The 20558-nt window shown below is 44.0% G+C and overlaps 3 long non-coding RNA genes and 4 other non-coding genes across 9 annotated transcripts; 4 read left to right on the top strand and 3 right to left on the bottom strand.

The window, feature by feature from the left end:
- Positions 1-896: 896 nt before the first annotated feature.
- On the bottom strand, positions 897-5931 carry LOC125006221. Of its 2 annotated transcripts, XR_007112553.1 has the most exons (8): positions 5220-5931; positions 3901-4203; positions 2461-2604; positions 1940-2150; positions 1666-1856; positions 1400-1572; positions 1203-1262; positions 897-1111 (listed from the first exon to the last, which is right to left on the bottom strand). It is a non-coding gene; the product is annotated as an uncharacterized LOC125006221 (long non-coding RNA). The 2 variants fall into 2 exon arrangements; XR_007112554.1 differs by lacking the exon at positions 2461-2604.
- LOC125007476 lies at positions 4438-4543 on the top strand. The gene has a single exon (XR_007112697.1). It is a non-coding gene; the product is annotated as a U6 spliceosomal RNA (small nuclear RNA).
- A 3-nt stretch (positions 5932-5934) lies between the features above and the next one.
- On the bottom strand, positions 5935-15984 carry LOC125006222. Its single transcript, XR_007112555.1, has 3 exons — positions 15918-15984; positions 6148-6221; positions 5935-6043 (listed from the first exon to the last, which is right to left on the bottom strand). It is a non-coding gene; the product is annotated as an uncharacterized LOC125006222 (long non-coding RNA).
- On the top strand, positions 6453-6558 carry LOC125007537. Its single transcript, XR_007112750.1, has one exon. It is a non-coding gene; the product is annotated as a U6 spliceosomal RNA (small nuclear RNA).
- A 691-nt stretch (positions 15985-16675) lies between the features above and the next one.
- LOC125007536 lies at positions 16676-16781 on the top strand. Its single transcript, XR_007112749.1, has one exon. It is a non-coding gene; the product is annotated as a U6 spliceosomal RNA (small nuclear RNA).
- A 1170-nt stretch (positions 16782-17951) lies between these two features.
- On the bottom strand, positions 17952-18767 carry LOC125006937. 2 transcript variants are annotated; one of them, XR_007112617.1, is made up of 2 exons: positions 18363-18767; positions 17952-18281 (listed from the first exon to the last, which is right to left on the bottom strand). It is a non-coding gene; the product is annotated as an uncharacterized LOC125006937 (long non-coding RNA). The 2 variants fall into 2 exon arrangements; XR_007112618.1 differs by having other exon boundaries at positions 18386-18767.
- LOC125007535 lies at positions 18690-18795 on the top strand. Its single transcript, XR_007112748.1, has one exon. It is a non-coding gene; the product is annotated as a U6 spliceosomal RNA (small nuclear RNA).
- The last annotated feature ends 1763 nt before the right edge of the window (positions 18796-20558 follow it).

The following is a 20558-nucleotide window of genomic DNA, read 5'->3' as shown; positions in this document are numbered from 1 at the left end:
ATTGCTTAAATAGACTAATGTCTAAACACATTTGTTTTCGTTAGGCGGTGATATCTTTTATGCACATGCTATGACGTCATTTGGTGTTTTCGTTCAGAGAAAAAGAGATAAGTTGTTTTTTGTTCATATAGTTACTTTGCACTTGTTGCATGTTTTTCTGTTCTTATATTCTTAAACATTCAACTTAGATAAATTTTACACATATTTATTTGTGGTCCTATTTGTTGTTGTTTGTGTTCAAGTTGTGTCTGTTTGTCTTTGGAGCTTTAAAATTAATGAATTAAATTAAAACCTTTGGGGTGAGCTCAACACTGAGCTGAGTCCCTGACATGAAGTCACTTTACCACCACTAGCATACGACTCTATTGCCTACGTATGTATCACAGATGACAACAGGGACGTCCCTTCCTCTTAGCCAGAGCCTGGGATGCACCAACCAAGCAAAGATAAGACGAAATGAATATATGACTAATGTGTGACGTTGTGGCCTTTTCTGGTAGCTTGATTGAAATTTCTTGATATATATGTACAAGTTAAATTCCTATTTCTGTATGAATGACTACTGATAATACATCATTTTAGAGGGACTAAATCCTCGTAGATACGTATTGTCTGGGTAGCTGTGGGATTTTTTAGCCCTTTTAAGGCGAGAAACTGCAGGTGAATAGGGTAAAATTTTAACTAATAGATATCACCATGAAACTTCTCTCTCTCTTCTCTTCATTGCGTACATAAATACAATCAGTTTTTTGTATTAACAAGTTTTCTGTGAATTCATGTTTAAATAAGGAATTATCCCTTTAAAGAGAGGTTCAAAATTCTTGTTTCGTTTTGTTAACGTATTAGATTTCCAGGTTTTTTGGATCACCCCATTAATCACAAAGATTCAATTTTCATGCAAGTATTTATATATACACACATTTACAGATATTAAAATATGACTTAATTTATACAAATGAACAACAGGGAAAAAGACTAATCAATGTGAATTCAGGTTTTTTCTCAGTATTTGCTTCACTGTTACACTGCTCAGTGTCAACCCCCGCTTGGACCAGCTCTTCGTCCGAGGGCTCCTCTGAAGTTTTGGGCGCAAGAGCTGGTCTGAAGGAGCCTGTGGTTAAAAACAAGACAGGAGACATCAAGTCAATGGAGAAAACAGGAATCAAAGTTTTGTACTTCACACGTGCTGAACTGTCGCTCACCTGGAAGCACAGACTTCAGGGTCACCAGCTTCCTGGCCTTGTCCGTCGTCAGAGGCAAATCTGAAAAGCGACAGCACGGCAAATAAATTAGTTTCATTTATGTAGCACCTTCAAAGCAAAGAGCTAAATCCCAAGATTTGGCCGCAGAGGTTGTTCGAGACCAGAACATTCATACAACTGCAAAATAAAATACACACTGCAATGCACTTGTTCTCGTCTGCCGGGCGGAGACAGAAGCTGTGCCGCTGCCAGTGGTAGTGGTGGTGGTAGCTACAGCACTCGCTCTCTGTCTCTGCTCTGGACGTAGCGGACGGCGTTCTCCATCTGCGAGCCAGGAGCTGGTGCCTTTCTCTGCAGGTAGTTGACAAATCTGTGCAGATCAGACAAAATGTCAGATAAATGATCAGTAACTTTGTGTGATAATTTACACTGTTAGACATTCACACTGCTCATATTTACATACCGGATCTTGGAGCGGTCCTCAGATTCATAGAGGCTCTGCAGGGTCTCAAATTTGAAGTCCTCAAAGCCAACAAGGGTCTGTCCCTCTTGACCGGGTTGGAGGGACCTCACCTGCACCTCCTCAAACACCTGGTGGAACCTGACAGCCTCCATGAAGTCATCGTAGGCCGAGGAGAAGCGGGTGAAGGCATCCTACGGAAACAAGAAGCGTGGTTAAACAACAGTCATTTGACTTCATGCATGACGCCTGTTTGAACGTGGCTGAAAGACTCTACCTCGTTGGCCATGAGTGGGGACTGAGACCCCGTCCTCTCTCACTCCTTCTGGTGGGAGGCCACCAGATTGACGCCCACGTCATTCTCCAGCAGCCGGTGGAAGGTCTGACCCTGGTATTTCCCAAACTGGACCTTCCACCGGCTCAGAACCAGGGTGGCATTGGTGGCACCAATTCAAACTTACAGTACTTGCTGTAAACGGGCTTGTAGTCTGTAATAAGAGAACAAAACACTTACTTTAATGTGACATATAAAAATGGTCGAAAAGCATGGACATTACGGTTACATTACATAATGACACGGTACCAACAAACAGTCTAACAACAGTCTTCAAATGCGAAAATTGACACTTTAAAGACTAAAACTACGACGTTAGCTTAGCATCGTCAAATAGCCATTTCGGAGCGCGGAGTAAAACAAAAATGAGCGTTTATGTAGGAAACTTGGTGTCAACCAGAAATACGGAGTTTAATCCGTTATACACGGTTATTTCATTAGATAATAACCTTTGCTGTACTCACCGACTGGGTCGCCATTCAAGTTCACCGCGAGTAACAATGGAGGGAGAAATATTGGAACAAATCCGGAAGACAGAAGTCCCCAAAGTCTGATTCTCGATATCGGAACATCGGGTTCCCTCTGATTGGTCTGCCAGCTTAGAAAAGCTGATGAAAAGCAAAATAAATAAATACCTTCCCCCAGACTGTTTTAGCAACTGTGACCAATATGACTATATTTTTTTAAGAGACATTTTGAGATTAGCAGTCGCCATCTTGTTGTGTGAACTTCAATACAACGAGACTAGCGGGGCTAAACTAGCATGCTAACAGGCTAACGTGGCGGTCTCTACACGGTTCGAAGCGGTGTAGCGATTTAGCCCGTTGTCTGCTAACTGGTAGAGCGTTACTACGTCTTTATGTGATAATCTCCGAAAATATATCTGTTGATATATTTTAGTGCTTTTGAGCTTTTATCGTTCAACCGCATGAACTGATATCGCTTCAGAGCGCCGAGCAACGGCTGCCGTGGTAACCATGAGACTCTGGTGAGAGTTCGTTAGTAAAGCTGTGAGGTTGGAGCTGATTAAAGAAAGAATAAAGCTTAAAAAAACGAAAAGCGGGCAACTCATTTCGTTGTTTGTCCTTTGAATGTCAGACAAACTTCTGCGCACACCTGCTGGTATGGCGAGTGATTCCATGCGACGCATGCGCAGAACGTCCAGGGGCTGAATAAACTTTATTAAGAAACATAATTCAGTACAATGACAACAGCCAGGAGGCTACAAACATTTCAGGGGATTTCAGAATATCACATGACACAAATACATAAATCCAAACTTTTTCATATTAGTGCAATATCTAATAGTTTTAACATGTGGCTGAGCTCATTTTCAAAGATGGATGAGAGTGTTTTTTGATTAGTGAGTTTGTGTATATTAGTGAGTTTGTACATATTTGATGGTTTGGTGACATTGGAGAGTTTTGACCCAGACTGCAAAGACATTTTCACTTTTTATCATTCGTTTCCGAAGTAGTCTGAAGATGGTGATTTTGAGAGTGACTCCAGTGGGTTGTATCGATACGGCTCTGCAGAGGGCGGACTAATACTGACATCTAGCGGTGAGATTTCATCACTGCACGGGGGGAATTATTTGAATGTAAACAAGAGGCAGAAAACAGGAAGTGACCTTAGTTTTACCATTTACCAAGCAGCTGTACCTCATGTTAGTATAAAATAAAACACTTTGTGATCTGTGTTTCCTCGTACGTCCCGGTGACGGAGATGATTGTGTTTAAACGTGCTTAAACACAGCCAGGTTTGTCCTGTGAGGACAAACTGTCCATTAGACAATGATCCGTCCATGCAGTCTCTCTTCAAACAGAATAATCACAGAGCTTCAGATGCCTCCTCCTTCTCACAGACAACCCACACATACAGATGTTGATGCAGATCAGACCAACCTCAGCTGGATTCAACATGAAACCATGCATTTGTTTCAAGCTGAGGTGCTTGTCGCTGTCGTGATTTTCCACGTAGCAGGGAAGTGATCGAGTTTCTGTCTGTGTGTCCTCCCTCCCCCTCTGAGAGTGCAGGAGCTAGTTTTCTGTTGGTAAAGCACGGTGGGGGATGCAGAGAGGGTGTTCTGGGGTCATCTGTGAGCAATGTGGGAGGAGGAGCGTCGAGTTGATCTATTGTTCCCTCCAATCCTGCAGCCTGACGTAATGGCTCATCACGCAAAATTTCCCATCAACCCCTGGGAGTCTCTGAGGAGAGCACACAGAACACAGACTAGTTTAGACGTGAGACATTTTCACAGTGGATCACAGTAAGTAGGTATAGAGCTCACAGTCCAGATCCTAGACCCTTTTAACCATGTCCTTCTTCTGGCTGAATAAACACATTTGAACCCCAGACTGCCTCTGTGTAAGAGCCAACCATGAGTTGGGCCGACGCTGGGACACAGTCATATAAATACTGTACGCACCCAGGTCACAGTCGTGTTACTTCGGTAGCACATATACTAAAATTGGAACGATACAGAGAAGATTAGCATGGCCCCTGCGCAAGGATGACACGCAAATTCGTGAAGCGTTCCTCATTTTGCTTAAAAAATATTCATATTATTGTCATTTTTAGAAATTTACACATTTGTATGTGTAGTAACTTCTTGTCGCCACTAGGCGGCCATGAGACTCTACTCAGTGTACAACCCTACATGTGCTGGACTCTGTGTGGACAGATGAAGCAGTTTCACGCCCTCTTCTGCAGTTTTGATTTTACTTAGTAAAGCTGGTTTGTGTGTGTGTGTGTCACAAAACATGAGACTGATTAAACAGCACGTACATTACTGGAATGACATGGTACCAACAAACAGTCTGATGGTCCAAGCGTTTCATTACACTGACATTACAAGACTATAGTTTAGCTCATTAACGTCACCTGGCTCAGACAAAATAGCGACAAACTAAACACTTTAATGTTTAACGGGGTTTTATGGTAGAAACTTTGGCTGGTTAGCACAACACGGCGATAAAGCGTTAATATGCATTAATTTCTGTGGTTTAAAATGGGAAATTGACACTTTAAAAACTAAAACTCTGATGCTACAACGCTAGTTTAGCATCGTCAAACAGACATTTCGGAGCACGGAGTCATAAAAACATCGGTATGTAGTAACTTTATGTATTAGATCTAGTATCAGCAAGTAATGTAAGTTTTCAAACAGATAAACTTACTTTTAAACTTAATTTCATTAAATAATAACGACTACTGTTCTCACCGTCCGCACCGTTCAGCAGGTTCCAGTGACAGGGGAGGGTCCTGGAGGAATATTGGAACAAATCCGGCCTCTGATTGGATGACAGAAGTCACCACAAAGTCTGATTCTCGATATTGGAACCACAGCGGCCCTCTGATTGGCTGACCGTCTTCCGGGTTTGGAAACTATTGGAACTGCTTCTGCGCCTTGATTGGAGGGGGCGGGGCATCCGTCTGCCGTTAATGCGGAACTGTCAACCGTGTTGAAACTGTTGGTGATGTGAGGTTCACCGGTTCGACGCCCAGTTAAAACAACGATGAAAACGGTCGGAAGTCAGAATTCATCTAAAAGTTATTCATAACAATTCGCCATACATGGTAAAACATACGTAAATTATATCCATATTTATACTCTGTCGTTTTGAAGCTCGACTCCATCTCTACACAGACGGGTCTCGAACCACTGACCTCTGACCCTACACAAAAATACAGAGAAGAAGAAGCAGGAGCAGCAGACTTCGAGAATGTATAGAGTTTACTGAGTGTTCACACTTCACAACAACCTCAGTCACAGAAACTGTACTTGAGGAGCAGCCTGTTTAACAACCAGTGGAGGAGTTGGAGGAGCACAGCTCTGTTTCAGGTGATTGAGGCCGTCCGTTCATGTGGGTCCTGTTCTTTTGCAGCAGGAAAGTAGTCCAGGCTCCTACCAGTCCTCTTTACGTCTCTGTGTCTGTTCCTTGATCTTCTTTAGCCCACACTGGACAAAGCAGCAGCAGAAATGGAGGTAGTTGAGGATGTGAGTGTGACAGCACCTCTGGTGGAGGTGGTGGAACCAACACTGACCTGTAACAAAGAGAAATGAATGAGGATCAAACCAAACCAAAAACATTAAGTCACTTTATGTTATGATTCTAATGTCAATACATTTATAACATTGGTTACACAACCTGACCAGGTTGTTTCCTCTCGTCCTGATGTAAAGACTCGTCACACAGAACTTCCCATGTGCCCCTGGGAGCTCCTGAGCAGAACATACAGTACACAGACTAGTTTAGACCCTCATCAGACCTTTTTACAGTGGATCACAGCTGCTCTGGAGCTCACAATCCAGATCCCAGACCTTTTAAACCATGCCCTTCTGGCTGAATAAACACATTTGAACCCCAGACTGCCTCTGTGTAAGAGCCAACCATGTGTTGGGGCCACGCTGGGACACAGTCATATAAATACTGTACGCACCCAGGTCACAGTCGTGTTACTTCGGTAGCACATATACTAAAATTGGAACGATACAGAGAAGATTAGCATGGCCCCTGCGCAAGGATGACACGCAAATTCGTGAAGCGTTCCTCATTTTCCTTCTAATATATTTCATATTATTGTCATTTTTAGACATTTACACATTTTTATGTGTAGTAACTTCTTGTCGCCATAGGCGGCCATGACACACTGAGCTGCAGTGGCAACAGGCTGAGCGTTGGTTTTCCTCATGTCTTTGTGTCCCATGACGGATCGCGGCCCAGTCAACCCCTCTAGTGAATTCGGACTTAACCTGGGAGCTACTGACGCTATTTAGAGAATGTAGAATACAACTAGAAGTTATATCATCTGATGACCATGGTTTCGAGGAGAAACCAAACCTACAAAGGACATTATTTACAAACTAAAGACAACTAAGTAAAAAAATAACAGCATTTTCTACCTGAAAAAATTAAATACACATTTAGTTGAAATGTTGTTTGACATGAAGCGACACTGTAGAACTCCAAGTTATTTTTTGATGCTTGATGTTTTTTTTTAATGACATAGGATAAAATGGATAAAATTCCATTAACAGAATGAAATACAGTTTAAAGGCTAAAAACAACAATAATGATAATAATAAGATCTAAGATAGAGAACAATAATACATAATATACAGTAATAATAGTAATAATGATAATAATAATATATAATAATATTAATATAATAATTTAATAGTAATAATAATAATAATAGCCTAATAATAATAATGACTTGTCTTTAGGGAACCCCTGCTCACTGGTCTGTGTTTTGCTGAAACCACTAGAACAGAGGTCCTCGTGTGTCTGATCTTGGGAACTGAGTCGAAGAACTTCCAGCTGGTTTTGTTTAGGCTATTAGATGTTCTTTGAAAGAAGCCACGATCCACTTTGTCAATTACTGGTCGCTCTAGATCCATGAACAAACACAATAGCGTCTGCAGTTTTCACTTATTTGTGCAGGTTCCTCCAAGGCTTGTCAAGCTCTTGACCTTTTCGTGGGATGTTAATATTCTCACGCTGGAATTCAGCCAGATTTTCTGTACAAGTCTGTAACGGATGGCCTCAAAATGGTCGAAATCGTATGGCATTTTTGCTTTTGCAAGGCCCATTAAAACCAGGATCAAAAAGTGCTGACACACGTTTTGCACTTTCTTGCTCGTCTGTTGAGGACTCGGTAATTTTGGCTCAAATGAACCAGTGGTCGTCCTCAACTACGGATTCCAGAGAGGGGCTCCTTCTGCTTAGAGTTGGGCCTGGTGTCTTGTTTCGTGTGATGTGACGTAATTGGTCAAACCTTCACTTGTGATGGGGGTCTCTGGTGAGAGCGGCAGGAGTGGGTACGTCTGGCGATTGTTACTGTGTGTTGATGCCATCTCAGCACATGGGTTGACAAAACAAGCCTCTATAATGCGCTACCCAGTTTTTTCAGAGGACCATTCTTTCTTGGAGTTGTAGCTGTGTAGGTTGTATCCTTCAGATCCTGGACTTTTTCACCCTCAGACTGAACTGAGCCACCCTCACTGCTTGAAATTCGCAGAGAGGAGGGTTTCATCTGCTCTAAGTCTTGGTGTTGGTTTCTCTTTTTGGTGACTGGTGACGTTTGGTCACTTCCATGGTGGGGGTTTCTCTGGTGAGAGGCGACGCAGACGGTGTAACGTTGGTGACTGCATTGATTGCTCTCCAGCACGTGATTTCACAAACAAGCTCTAAATGCGGTACCCACTCTTTTCAGAGACCATCTCTTTCTTGAACTTTGGGTGGAACATGTGTTCCTCCAGACATGCTGTCCTCAACTACTCGTCCAGAGAGGAGGTTCCAGCTGCTCAAAGTCTTGGGTGGTTTGTCTTTCGGGTAAACTGGCGATCAGAGTGCAGGGATCTCCACGGTGGTGGCTCTGGTGAGAGCTGGGCAAGTGGTTTCACCACAAAGCGTCTACATTTGGTTCCTTTACGAGTCAATTTCTTTTTGGACTTCAGACCTGTGGCTTTCAGACTCTGAACTTCTTCAGCCTCAGACTGAGCAGTGCTGTCCTCAACCTCTCTGTACAGAGAGGAGGTTTCCAGCTGCTCAAAGTCTTGGGCTGGTTTGTCTTTCGGTGACTGGCGTTGAGGAGCAGGGATCTCCACGGTGGTGGCCTCTGGTGAGAGCTGGGCAGGTGGTTTCACACACAAGCCTCTACAAATGGTTCCTTTCCGGGACAATTTCTTCTTGGACTTTGGATCTGTTTCTTTCAGACCCTGAACTTGTTCAGCCTCAGATGGCAGTGCTGTCTCAACTACTCTGTCCAGAGAGGAGGTTTCCAGCTGCTCAAAGTCTTGGGCTGGTTTGACTTCAGGATCTAGGAGCACCACAGCGTGGCCTCTGAAAATTGCTCATCGGGAACAGTGACCACCACAGTAGTGACCTGCTGCTGAGACCCAACTCTATCTGTAGAGGAGCTTTTGATGACCTCATAGAGGGTGATCTAACTACAGCAGGGTCGCACCTTGAAAATCCTATTAACACAAAAGCCCTTAGTCTTGAATTTCAGAGACAGTTTCTTCTTGGGCTCTGGACAAACAATTGAGCCTGGCTCACTGCGAAGCTCTTGGTGTCTTCTTCAGACTCAGTGTTTTCATCTTCCACTACTATGATCTCCAGGGAGGAGGGTTCCTGGTGTCCACATTCTGGAGGTGTTCTGTCGTCTGGTATGTGATGTTCAGGTACAACCACCTCAGAGCGGAGCCTTCCTGAAACTGTGCTCAGGTACAACCAGCACCACACCCAGCAACATCTGGAAGCTGCTGCTCAGGCACAATGACCTTCACAGAGTTCAGCTGTGGGACGTCTGGTGACTGTGTTGATGCCACTGTGACTCCAGCACGAGGCTTTCTGAATAAAGGTTTCACAAAGAACCCTTGAATTATGCCCCCATTCTCTTCAGGACAGTTTGCATGCCCTGGATTTAGGAGTCTGGACCTCTTCATCTCCAGATAGTCTGGGACTGCTTCTCCTTGGACCTCCTCTCTGTCTATGTCAGTTTCTGTGTTTTAGTCTTACAGCTCTCCTTGTCTCCTTTGGAGGCTGTCTCATGGGTGTATGCGTCAAATGATTGAATGCCACTTTTATTTTGTTGTGGACTCCAGTTTCTTCTGTCTTTTTGTCAGTGTCTTCGTCTTCCAGGGGGATGGCCACACTGTTCTTTTTATTTGTTTGAGATTTGTGTGTCATCATCCCAATAAATTCTTTCAGATCTTGCTGATGTAACGAACCATACGTCTAATTCTTCTTTTGGGAGTGAGGTGTCTTTTGTACTTCCTGCTCTCAGTGTCCTTGCCAGCAGAGAGGAGGGAGTTGACGCTCTCAACCACGTCTTGGGCAATTAAGTGGCCAACACCTCTGAGCTCTCAGAGCGGACCTCTTCTTTAATGTCCAGGACTTGAGCAAAGGTTTGGATAAGTGTGTCACCCACGCTGGTCAGACAACTCTTCAGAGATAAGATGCCTCTGTTTGATTTTCTCCAGGATGAATTTGGAAATGAGCATGGTCAAGGGTCTTGTGGCAGCTGTGCAGCATAGAACTGGTAACCTCATCTGGTTTACCTAATATCAAACATTCCCACTGGTCGGTTGTGAGGCTGCAGAAAAACGTTCGATCAGTGGACGAAGCGTGTCCCAGTGATCAGTGGGACATTGTGAGCAATACTGTCCTCAACTACTCTGTCCAGAGAGGAGGTCTCCAGCTGCTCAAAGTCTTGGCTGGTTTGTCTTTCGGTGACTGGCGTTGAGGTGCAGGGATCTCCACGGTGGTGGCCTCTGGTGAGAGCTGGGCAGGTGGTTTCCACACACAAGCCTCTACAAATGGTTCCTTTCCGAGACAATTTCTTCTTGGACTTTGGACTGTTTCTTTCAGACCCTGAACTTTTCAGCCTCAGACTGAGCAGTGCTGTCCTCAACCTCTCTGTCCAGAGAGGAGGTTTCCAGCTGCTCAAAGTCTTGGGCTGGTTTGACTTCAGGATTAGGAGCACCACAGCCGTGGCCTCTGAAAATTGCTCATCGGGAACAGTGACCACACAGTAGTGACCTGCTGCTGAGACCCAACTCTATCTGTAGAGGCAACTTTTGATGACTTCTTTAGAGGGTGATCTAACTACAGCAGGTCGCACCTTGAAAATCCTATTAACACAAAAGCCCTAGTCTTGAATTTCAGAGACAGTTTCTTCTTGGGCTCTGGACAAACAATTGAAGCCTGGCTCACTGCGAAGCTCTTGGTCTCTTCTTCAGACTCAGTGTTTTCATCTTCCACTACTATGATCTCCAGGGAGGAGGGTTCCTGGTGTCCACATTCTGGAGGTGTTCTGTCGTCTGGTATGTGATGTTCAGGTACAACCACCCTCACAGCGGAGCCTTCCTGAAACTGCTGCTCAGGTACAACCAGCACCACAGCAGCAACATCTGGAAGCTGCTGCTCAGGCACAATGACCTTCACAGAGTTCAGCTGTGGGACGTCTGGTGACTGTGTTGATGCCACTGTGACTCCAGCACGAGGCTTTCTGAATAAAGGTTTCACAAAGAACCCTTGAATTATGCCCCCATTCTCTTCAGGGACAGTTTGCATGTCCTGGATTTAGGAGTCTGGACGTCTTCATCTCCAGATAAGTCTGGGACTGCTTCTCCTTGGACCTCCTCTCTGTCTTTTGTCAGTTTCTGGTGTTTTAGTCTTACAGCTCTCCTTGTCTCTATGGAGGCTGTCTCATGGGTGTATGCATCAAATGATTGAATGCCACTTTTAGTTTTTGTGGACTCCAGATCTTCTGTCTTTTTGTCAGTGTCTTCGTCTTCCAGGGGGATGGCCACACTGTTCTTTTTATTTGTTTGAGATTTGTGTGTCATCATCCCAATAAATTCTTTCAGCATCTTGCTGATGTAACGAACCATACGTCTAATTCTTCTTTTGGAGTGACGTGTCGTTGTACTTCCTGCTCTTCAGTGTCCTTGCAGCAGAGAGGAGGGAGTTGACGCTCTCAACCACGTCTTGGGCAATTAAGCTGGTCAACACCTCTGAGCTCTCAGAGCGGACCTCTTCTTTAATGTCCAGGACTTGAGCAAAGGTTTGGATAAGTGTGTCACCCACGCTGGTCAAGACAACCTCTTCAGAGATAAGATGCCTCTGTTTGATTTTCTCCAGGATGAATTTGGAATTAGCATGGTCAAGTCTGTGAGCAGCTGTGCCAGCATAGAACTGGTAACCTCATCTGGTTTTTCCTAATATCAAACATTCCCCCTGGTCGGTTGTGAGGCTGCAGAAAAACGATTCGATCAGTGACGAAGCGTGTCCACAGTGATCAGTGGGATGTTGTGAGCAATGCTGTCCTCAACTACTCTGTCCAGAGAGGAGGTCTCCAGCTGCTCAAAGTCTTGGGCTGGTTTGTCTTTCGGTGACTGGCGTTGAGGGGCAGGATCTCCACGGTGGTGGCCTCTGGTGAGAGCTGGCAAGTGGTTTCACACACAAGCCTCTACAAATGGTTCCTTTCCGGACAATTTCTTCTTGGACTTTGGATCTGTTTCTTTCAGACCTGAACTTGTTCAGCCTCAGGGCTGAGCAGTGCTGTCCTCAACTACTCTGTCCAGAGAGGAGGTTTCCAGCTGCTCAAAGTCTTGGGCTGGTTTGACTCAGGATCTAGGAGCACCACAGCCGTGGCCTCTGAAAATTGCTCATCGGGAACAGTGACCACCACAGTAGTGACCTGCTGCTGAGACCCAACTCTATCGTGTAGAGGCAGCTTTGATGACTCATAGAGGGTGATCTAACTCAGCAGGTCGCACCTTGAAAATCCTAATTAACACAAAAGCCCTTAGTCTTGAATTTCAGAGACAGTTTCTTCTTGGGCTCTGGACAAACAATTGAAGCCTGGCTCACTGCGAAGCTCTTGGTGTCTTCTTCAGACTCAGTGTTTTCATCTTCCACTACTATGATCTCCAGGGAGGAGGGTTCCTGGTGTCCACATTCTGGAGGTGTTCTGTCGTCTGGTATGTGATGTTCAGGTACAACCACCTCAGAGCGGAGCCTTCTGAAACTGCTGCTCAGGTACAACCAGCACCACAGCAGCAACATCTGGAAGCTGCTGCTCAGGCACAATGACCTTCACAGAGTTCAGCTGTGGGACGTCTGGTGACTGTGTTGATGCCACTGTGACTCCAGCACGAGGCTTTCTGAATAAAGGTTTCACAAAGAACCCTTGATTATGCCCCCATTCTCTTCAGGGACAGTTTGCACGTCCTGGATTTAGGAGTCTGGACCTCTTCATCTCCAGATAAGTCTGGGACTGCTTCTCCTTGGATCTCCTCTCTGTCTGTTTCAGTTTTGGTGTTTTAGTCTTACAGCTCTCCTTGTTTTCCTATGGAGGCTGTCTCCCGGGTGTATGCGTCAAATGATTGAATGCCACTTTTAATTTTTGTGGACTCCAGATCTTCTGTCTCTTTTGTCAGTGTCTTCGTCTTCCGGGGGGGTGGCCACATTTTCTTTATTTGTTTGAGATTTTGTGTGTCATCATCCCAATAATTCTTTCAGGGATCTTGCTGATGTAACGAACCATTCGTCTAATTCTTCTTTTGGGAGTGACGTGTCGTTTGTACTTCCTGCTCTTCAGTGTCCTCGCCAGCAGAGAGGATGGAGTTGACGCTCTCAGTTAAAGTCTTGGCAATTAAGCTGGTCAACCCCTCTAGCTCTCCAGAGCGGACCTCTTCTTTAATGTCCAGGACTTGAGCAAAGGTTTGAGGAAGTGTGTCGCCCACGCTGGTCAAGACAACTTCCTCAGAAATAAGATGCCTGTGTTTGATTTTCTCCAGCAATGATTTAGAAATTAGCTCTATCAAGTCTGACAGCAGCTGTGCCAGCATAGAACTGGTAACATCGTCTGGTTTACCTAAACTCAAACATGCCCACTGGTCTGGTGTGATGCTCCTGAAAAAGGATTGGATCAGTGGATAAACTGTGTCCATTGTGATCTGTGGGATTTCCTCTGTGGGAATAGCTTCCACTGTTCATTGGAACTGTTGTTGCGTTGTCGTGTTACGATACATTTCCTGGATGTAGGGTGACGGGTTTTAAAGTCTGTCAAACTACCTGAATGGCGTTGCTTTTTTAGCGAAAATCGAGCGATTTAACTATCTAACTCTTTCTATTTACTTGACTGTCGTCGTTATTTGGCGAAGATCAAGTGAATCTCTTATGAATCTCTTATGAATCTCTGATGAATATCGGATGAATCTCTGATGAATATCGGATGAATCTCTGATGAATATCGGATGAATCTCTGAAGAATCTGTTGCTATTTAAGGTCTCTGTCAGGTGACACAGAGATCAAAGGCACGGTTCCTTTGATCTCAAAGGCATCGTGCCTTGATCTCTGCTAATTGTGGGCGCTGGCTTAGGAGGTTCCATCGCATCATGTGAATTATCACAACATCAAAAGAGTGATGTAATCACCACGGCAACACAGAGACTCCGTGACATCATCACTATGGCAACAGAGAGGCGTGTGACCACAGCAGTGAGGTCAAGATTCAAGATTCAAGATGGCGGATTCTACTGTCTTAATAAAAGCACAGTTATGGTGCTATTCTAAATATTAAAAACATTTATGCATTATGAATGTCTGTGTTTTGTATTTGTCTTCATTGTCAATTTCCCTTCATGTTCAGAATATAGAGATTAAAAATCTAAGTGAACAACAAATGCAAAGGAAAAAAAAAATAATAAAACAGATAAAAATAAACATTCTGAATAAGATATAGTAATTAAATAAATCAGCTGCATATGCAGCAGGGGCAATGTACGGTGCAAGAAGGTGCAGTAATATGGATAATATGTGCATTATGGTGCAGTAAGATTTATACAGTGTAATAAGTTGCAGTGAGGCACAATTAGGTACACACTGTGTGCAATAAGGTATATTTATGTACAGTAATGTGCAATAAATTGTTTGTATGGTGCAATAAGGTGCAATAAAGTGCAGTAAGAAACAGTCAGGGGCCGTTATGTCCATTAAGGTGCAATAAGGTTTAATAATATGCAGTAAGGTGCAGTAAAGTGTAATCAGTGGCAGGGCTGCCATGGTGGCGGGATGGTGGGGGGGGGGGGGGGGACACCCCAATTGGCCACCCTGTGGTGGTCTGGTCTAGTTTTTCTACATTTTCACCAGTACCAGGGTATTTTCCTGCACCTTTTTACCTCCTTCACATCATTTATGAACAAATAATCATTAACACTTTATTTCTGTGCATGCGCCTGTTATTTTATTATTATAGGATATTGTTGTTACTTTGTAAGAATTGAAGTGGTGCTTTAATCTGATGAATACACAGAACACTGCTATGTTCACTGTACAGAGCTAGAAGCACTAACTTACTAACTTACCCACCCAGCAGATGTGGTCAAGAAAAGCAAGATGAAAACACTGTGTACCTGTACAATGTAAATATTGAAGCGGGGCGATCAGTGGCAGTCTTCATTTTTGTTAATTTTGGACGACTCCCCCGAAAATTGCAGTAAGTTGTGCAATAACTTGTAATAAGGTGCAGTAATATGTGCAATAAGGTGCAACAAGGTGCAGTGTTGGTCAGTACAACTTACCAAATCTCCAGAGCAGAACATTTCTCAATAAGCACCGAGACTGAGCTGCATTCAGTCCCAGATCATTACTCTCTCCACCTAAACTCACACTCACTGGTCTTTTGCTTCTCTCCATGAAGCCATAATCAAAACTTTGTATTCCTGAATTCCGCTCCGCCAGTGTAACATGTTGTTCTTTTAACGGTGGCTCTATTTAGCTTCCCAGTTAATAGTAGCTCGTCTTAATATCTTAGCCTCCCAGCTAATGGTAACTCTTTCTAGTCTCCAAATTAAGAGAAGCTCTTCCTAGCCTCCCAACTAATAGTAGCTCTCCCTAGCTTCCCAGCTAATGGTAGCTCTTTCTTGCCTGCAGCTAATGGTAGCTCTTTCTGGGCTCCAAGCTGACGCTGGCTCTTCTTAGCGTCCCAGCTAATAGCAGCTCTTTCTAGCCTCCTTCCTATGTTGGAGTAAATCTGCTATTAGATAAGATGAAATCTTGGAACATTTAGAGCTTGGACACCACGTCCGGTCACCATAATCTCAGGAGACGTCACAGCTCAACCTGCAGTTCCTCTATCGTCCAATAGATGTCGCCAAACCAAGCATTGACTGAATGGAAGTGAATGAGAAATGACAAATGTGAGTGATCTTCGCTCAAGAGCTGGCCTTTAATTAAAACACCTCTTTAATTCTGAGGCACTTGCACTCTAGACACCCAAAGACTACATCCAACCCTGCAGCTCCGGCTGCTCCCGGAGTAGCAGATAAACGTCTCCATGTTTCTTGTGCTCAGACTGCATTGTTTTTAAATTACAATAGGAAGAAGAAATTCAGACACAGACCTAAACACCCAGACAGAAACCAGCTCTTCATCCCAGGGCTCCTCAGAAGTCTTGGAGGGAAGATCTGGTCTGAATGAGACTGTAATTTAACACAACAAAGGAGACATCAAATCAATAGAAAACACAGAAATGAAAGTTCTGTGTTTCACACATGCTGAACTACAGCTCACATGGAAACGTAAGCTTCATCAGAGGTGTCATCATATTATATCACAGATTTATTTTAAATAATCAATACATTTATAACATCGGTTACGTAGCAGATCTTTGATCAGTCTTCAGACTCATAGAAGCTCTGCAGGGTCCCAAATTTAAAGTCCCCAAATCCAACAAGAGCCTGTCCCTCCTGACCAGGTTGGAGGGACCTCACCTGTGCCTCCCCCCTCCCTGTCTTCTAACCTGCCCCTCTGACTGTACACAAACTTGATGGCAAATGTGGGAGGAGGGGGGTTGAGTTACTCTATTGTTTCCTCTCGTCCTGATGTAAAGACTCGTCACACAGAACTTCCCATGTGCCCCTGGGAGCTCCTGAGCAGAACATACAGTACACAGACTAGTTTAGACCCTCATCAGACCTTTTTACAGTGGATCACAGCTGCTCTGGAGCTCACAGTCCAGATCCCAGACCTTTTAACCATGCCCTTCTGGCTGAATGAACACATTTGAACCCCAGACTGCCTCTGTGTAAGAGCCAACCATGTGTTGGGGCCACGCTGGGACACAGTCATATAAATACTGTACGCACCCAGGTCACAGTCGTGTTACTTCGGTAGCACATATACTAAAATTGGAACGATACAGAGAAGATTAGCATGGCCCCTGCGCAAGGATGACACGCAAATTCGTGAAGCGTTCCTCATTTTCCTTCAAAAATATTTCATATTATTGTCATTTTTAGACATTTACACATTTGTATGTGTAGTAACTTCTTGTCGCCACTAGGCGGCCATGAGACTCTACTCAGTGTACAACCCTACATGTGCTGGACTCTGTGTGGACACATGAAGCAGTTTCACGCCCTCTTCTGCAGTTTTCATTTTACTTAGTAATGCTGGTTTGTGTGTGTGTGTCACAAAACATGAGACTGATTAAACAGCACGTACATTACTGGAATGACATGGTACCAACAAACAGTCTGATGGTCCAAGCGTTTCATTACACTGACATTACAAGACTATAGTTTAGCTCATTAACGTCACCTGGCTCAGACAAAATAGCGACAAACTAAACACTTTAATGTTTAACGGGGTTTTATGGTAGAAACTTTGGCTGGTTAGCACAACACGGCGATAAAGCGTTAATATGCATTAATTTCTGTCGTTTAAAATGGGAAATTGACACTTTAAAAGCTAAAACTCTGATGCTACAACGCTAGTTTAGCATCGTCAAACAGACATTTCGGAGCGCGGAGTCATAAAAACATCGGTATGTAGTAACTTTATGTATTAGATCTAGTATCAGCAAGTAATGTAAGTTTTCAAACAGATAAACTTGTTTTAAAACTTAATTTCATTAAATAATAACGACTACTGTTCTCACCGTCCGCACCGTTCAGCAGGTTCCAGTGACAGGGGAGGGTCCTGGAGGAATATTGGAACAAATCCGGCCTCTGATTGGATGACAGAAGTCACCACAAAGTCTGATTCTCCATATTGGAACCACAGCGGCCCTCTGATTGGCTGACCGTCTTCCGGGTTTGGAAACTATTGGAACTGCTTCTGCGCCTTGATTGGAGGGGGCGGGGCATCCGTCTGCCGTTAATGCGTAACTGTCAACCGTGTTGAAACTGTTGGTGATGTGAGGTTCACCGGTTCGACGCCCAGTTAAAACAACGATGAAAACGGTCGGAAGTCAGAATTCATCTAAAAGTTATTCATAACAATTCGCCATACATGGTAAAACATACGTAAATTATATCCATATTTATACTCTGTCGTTTTGAAGCTCGACTCCATCTCTACGCAGACGGGTCTCGAACCACTGACCTCTGACCCGACACAAAAATACAGAGAAGAAGAAGCAGTAGCAGCAGACTTCGAGAATGTATAGAGTTTACTGAGTGTTCACACTTCACAACAACCTCAGTCACAGAAACTGTACTTGAGGAGCAGCCTGTTTAACAACCAGTGGAGGAGTTGGAGGAGCACAGCTCTGTTTCAGGTGATTGAGGCCGTCCGTTCATGTGGGTCCTGTTCTTTTGCAGCAGGAAAGTAGTCCAGGCTCCTACCAGTCCTCTTTACGTCTCTGTGTCTGTCTCCTTGATCTTCTTTAGCCCACACTGGACAAAGCAGCAGCACAAATGGAGGTAGTTGAGGATGTGAGTGTGACAGCACCTCTGGTGGAGGTGGTGGAACCAACACTGACCTGTAACAAAGACAAATGAATGAGGATCAAACCAAACCAAAAACATTAAGTCACTTTATGTTATGATTCCAACGTCAATACATTTATAACATCGGTTACACAACCTGAACAGGTTGTTTCCTCTCGTCCTGATGTAAAGACTCGTCACACAGAACTTCCCATGTGCCCCTGGGAGCTCCTGAGCAGAACATACAGTACACAGACTAGTTTAGACCCTCATCAGACCTTTTTACAGTGGATCACAGCTGCTCTGGAGCTCACAGTCCAGATCCCAGACCTTTTAACCATGCCCTTCTGGCTGAATGAACACATTTGAACCTCAGACTGTCTCTGTGTAAGAGCCAACCATGTGTTGGGGCCACGCTGGGACACAGTCATATAAATACTGTACGCACCCAGGTCACAGTCGTGTTACTTCGGTAGCACATATACTAAAATTGGAACGATACAGAGAAGATTAGCATGGCCCCTGCGCAAGGATGACACGCAAATTCGTGAAGCGTTCCTCATTTTCCTTCTAATATATTTCATATTATTGTCATTTTTAGACATTTACACATTTTTATGTGTAGTAACTTCTTGTCGCCACTAGGCGGCCATGACACACTGAGCTGCAGTGGCAACAAGCTGAGCGTGGTTTTCCTCATGTCTTTGTCCCATGACGGATCGCGGCCCAGTCAACCCCTCTAGTGAATTCTGGACTAAACCTGGGAGCTACTGACGCTATTTAGAGAATGTAGACATACAACTAGAAGTTATATCATCTGATGACCAATGGTTTCGAGGAGAAACCAAACCTACAAAGGACATTATTTACAACTAAAGACAACTAAAGTAAAAAAATAACAGCATTTTCTACCTGAAAAAAATTAAATACACATTTAGTTGAACTGTTGGTTTGACATGAAGCGACACTGTAGAACTCCAATGTTATTTTTTGATGCTTTGTTTTTTTTAATGACATAGGATAAAATGGAATAAAATTCCATTAAACAGAATGAAATACAGTTAAAAGGCATAAAAACAACAATAATGATAATAATAAGAATAAGAATAAGAAGAACAATAATAATAATAATAACAGTAATAATAGTAATAATGATAATAATAATAATAATAATAATAATAGTAATAATAATAATAATAATAATAATAGCCTAATAATAATAATGACTTGTCTTTAGGGAACCCCTGCTCCACTGGTCTGTGTTTTGCAGAAACCACTAGAACAGAAGGTCTCCTCGTGTGTCTGATCTGGGAACTGAAGATCAGAAGAACTTCCAGCTGGTTTTGTGTTTAGGCTTCATTAGATGTTCTTTGAAAGAAGCCACGATCACTTTGTCAATTACTGGTCGCTCTAGATCCATGAAAAACACAATAGCGTCTGCAGTTTTCCACTTTTTGTGCAGGTCCTCCCAAACGGCCTTGTCAAGCCTCTTGAACCTTTTCGTGGGGATGTTAATATTCTCACGCTGGAATTCAGCCCAGATTTTCTTGTACAGTCTGTAACGGATGGCCTCAAACTGGTCGAAATCGTATGGTATTTTTGCTTTTGCAAAGGCCCTTAAAACCAGGCACTCAACAAAAGTGCTGACACACGTTTTGCACCTTTCTTGCTCGTCTGTTGAGGACTCGGTAAATTTTGGCTCAAACTGAACAGTGTCGTCCTCAACTACTGGGATCTCCAGAGAGGAGGGCTCCTTCTGCTTAGAGTCTGGGCCTGGTGTCTGTTTCGGTGATTGGTGACGTTTGGTCACTTCCATGATGGGGGTCTCTGGTGAGAGGCGGGCAGGGGTAACGTCTGGAGATGTTACTGTGGTTGATGCCTCTCCAGCACATGGGTTGACAAACAAGCCTCTAAATGCGCTACCCAGTTTTTTCAGAGACCATCTCTTTCTGGAGTTGTAGCTGGTGTAGGTGTCTCCTTCAGATCCTGGACTTTTTCACCCTCAGACTGAACTGAGCCACCCTCAACTGCTGAAATTCGCAGAGAGGAGGGTTTCATCTGCTCTAAGTCTTGGGTTGGTTTCTCTTTTGGTGACTGGTGACGTTTGGTCACTTCCATGGTGGGGGTCTCTGGTGAGAGGCGAGCAGAGGTAACGTCTGGTGACTGCATTGATGCCTCTCCAGCACGTGATTTCACAAACAAGCCTCTAAATGCGGTACCCACTCTTTTCAGAGACCATCTCTTTCTTGAACTTTTGGGTGGAACATGTGTCTCCTCCAGAGCAATGCTGTCCTCAACTACTCTGTCCAGAGAGGAGGTTTCCAGCTGCT

Source organism: Mugil cephalus, chromosome 4 (assembly GCF_022458985.1).
Source record: "Mugil cephalus isolate CIBA_MC_2020 chromosome 4, CIBA_Mcephalus_1.1, whole genome shotgun sequence".
Taxonomy (NCBI): domain Eukaryota; kingdom Metazoa; phylum Chordata; class Actinopteri; order Mugiliformes; family Mugilidae; genus Mugil; species Mugil cephalus.
The sequence above is the reverse complement of the archived record's forward strand: the minus strand, read 5'-3'. Positions and strand labels throughout refer to the sequence as shown.